The sequence below is a fragment of the Arachis hypogaea genome, chromosome 11 (genome assembly GCF_003086295.3).
Source record: "Arachis hypogaea cultivar Tifrunner chromosome 11, arahy.Tifrunner.gnm2.J5K5, whole genome shotgun sequence".
Classification (NCBI taxonomy): domain Eukaryota; kingdom Viridiplantae; phylum Streptophyta; class Magnoliopsida; order Fabales; family Fabaceae; genus Arachis; species Arachis hypogaea.
The window spans coordinates 104,972,067-104,974,772 of NC_092046.1; the positions used below are offsets into that span (position 1 = coordinate 104,972,067).

At 38.6% G+C, this 2,706-nt stretch overlaps 1 non-coding gene across 1 annotated transcript; it reads right to left on the bottom strand.

Moving 5' to 3' along the window:
• Positions 1-2,380: 2,380 nt before the first annotated feature.
• LOC112725926 (small nucleolar RNA R71) lies at positions 2,381-2,488 on the bottom strand. Its single transcript, XR_003165005.1, has one exon. It is a non-coding gene; the product is annotated as a small nucleolar RNA R71 (small nucleolar RNA).
• Positions 2,489-2,706: the final 218 nt, after the last annotated feature.

Consider the following 2,706-nt stretch of genomic DNA (forward strand, 5'->3'; position numbering starts at 1 on the left):
CCTCATCTTATTTGCCATCTATGTTACTCAGCTAGAGCTTTCATAGAAGGAGACATTCCCATTGAGGAAGAGAAGCCCATCACTAAGAAAAGGATGGAGCAAGCAAGAGAGCCCATTCATGGATCTCAAGAGACGCATGAAGCTCATCACCATGAGATCCCGGAGATGCCTCAAATGCATTTTCCTCCACAAAACTATTGGGAGCAAATCAACACCTCCCTAGGAGAATTAAGTTCCAACATGGGACAATTAAGGGTGGAACATCAAGAGCACTCCATCATCCTTCATGAAATAAGAGAAGATCAAAAAGCAATGAGGGAGGAGCAACAAAGACAAGGAAGAGACATAGAAGAGCTCAAGGAAATCATTGGTTCCTCGAGAAGGAAATGCCACCATCACTAAGGTGGACTCATTCCTTGTTCTTACATTCTCTGTTTTTTGTTTTCTCTATGTTAAGTGCTTATCCATGTTTGTGTCTTCATTACATGATCATTAGTATTTAGTAACTTTGTCTTAAAGTTATGAATGTCCTATGAATCCATCACCTCTCTTAAATGAAAACTATTTTAATTCAAAAGAACAAGAAGTACATGAGTTTCGAATTTATCCTTGAACTTAGTTTAATTATATTGATGTGGTGACAATGCTTCTTGTTTTCTGAATGAATGCTTGAACAGTGCATATGTCTTTTGAAGTTGTTGTTTAAGAATGTTAAATATGTTGGCTCTTGAAAGAATGATGATAAGGAGACATGTTATTTGATAATCTGAAAAATCATAAAAATGATTCTTGAAGCAAGAAAAAGTAGCAAAGAACAAAGCTTGCAGAAAAAAAAAGAGAGCGAAAAAAAAATAGAAAGAAAAAGCAAGCAGAAAAAGCCAAAAGCTTTTAAAACCAAGAGGCAAGAGCAAAAAGTCAATAACCCTTAAAACCAAAAGGCAAGGGTAAATAAAAAGGATCCCAAGGCTTTGAGCATCAGTGGATAGGAGGGCCTAAAGGAATAAAATCCTGGCCTAAGCGGCTAAACCAAGCTATCCCTAACCATGTGCTTGTGGCGTGAAGGTGTCAAGTGAAAACTTGAGACTGAGCAGTTAAAGTCAAGGTCCAAAGCAAAAGAAGAGTGTGCTTAAGACCCCTGGATACCTCTAATTGGGGACTTTAGCAAAGCTGAGTCACAATCTGAAAAGGTTCACCCAGTTATGTGTCTGTGGCATTTATGTATCCGGTGGTAATATTGGAAAACAAAGTGCTTAGGGCCACGGCCAAGACTCATAAAATAGCTGTGTTCAAGAATCATCATACTAAACTAGGAGAATCAATAACACTAATCTGAACTCTGAGTTCCTATAGATGCCAATCATTCTGAACTTCAATGGATAAAGTGAGATGCCAAAACTATTCAAGAGGCAAAAAGCTACAAGTCCCGCTCATTTAATTGGAGCTATGTTTCATTGATAGTTTGGAATTTATAGTATATTCTCTTCTTTTTATCCTATTTGATTTTCAGTTGCTTGGGGACAAGCAACAGTTTAAGTTTGGTGTTGTGATGAGCGGATAATTTATACGCTTTTTGGCATTGTTTTTAGTATGTTTTTAGAATCTAGTTACTTTTAGGGATGTTTTCATTAGTTTTTATGTTAAATTCACATTTCTGCTTTTAGTATGTTTTTGCTTTTCTTGCTGCTTGAATCTCTTTTAGGGGTTTTGCATGTTTTCGCCATTTCTGCTTGCGCCTTCGATGATGGTTTTTGCTTGATTCTGAAAAAGGTTGCGTCTTTGATGATTTTCTGCTTGGCATTTTTGATGTTTGACAATGCTTTTTGCTGATAGACTGTAGAAAGGTAGTGACTTAGATGACTTTGTGTTTTTACTTCCTTTGTTTTATTTGAAACCTTATTTTCTTGTTTGATGAGTGCCGGGACGTAAGCTGTAGAAATTTCCTGAAACCTTGCTTTGTTACTGCCTCCAAAGGATGCCCCAGGACTTTGGTTTGAGTCTTGGGGTTTTCCTTTTCTGTTTGTTCGCCTGTATCATATTGGTCGAGTTGTTTTGCCCCTCGTCCGAGATATTTTTGGTAATCCTGTCTTCTTTTCTTATTGTAGGATTAGTTGGTCTCATGTCTTCTCGCAATAACGTTGTAGAGATGTCTTCCCAGGTTCCCGAGGGCATGGATGATTAGGTGGACTCAATGGTTCTTATGTGTGTCTCTTTGGTTCTTATGTGTGTCTCTTTGGGTGGACTCAATGGTTCTTATGTGTGTCTCTTTGTGAGAGACAGAGCTAGAATATGGTTGGACTCTCAACCTTAGGATAGCCTGAACTCTTGGGATAAGCTGGTCAAGGCTTTCTTAGCCAAGTTCTTTCCTCCTCAAAAGCTGAGTAAGCTTAGAGTGGATGTTCAGATCTTCAGACAGAAAGAAGGTGAATCCCTCTATGAAGCTTGGGAGAGATACAAAGAACTGACCAAAAAGTGTCCTTCTGACATGCTTTCAGAATGGACCATCCTGGACATATTCTATGATGGTCTGTCTGAATTAGCTAAAATGTCATTGGATACCTCTGCAGGTGGATCCATTCACTTAAAGAAAACACCTGCAGAAGCTCAAGAACTCATTGACATGGTTGCTAATAACCAGTTCATGTACACTTCTGAGAGGAATCCTGTGAGTAATGGGACCCCTCAGAAGAAGGGAGTTCTTGAAATTGA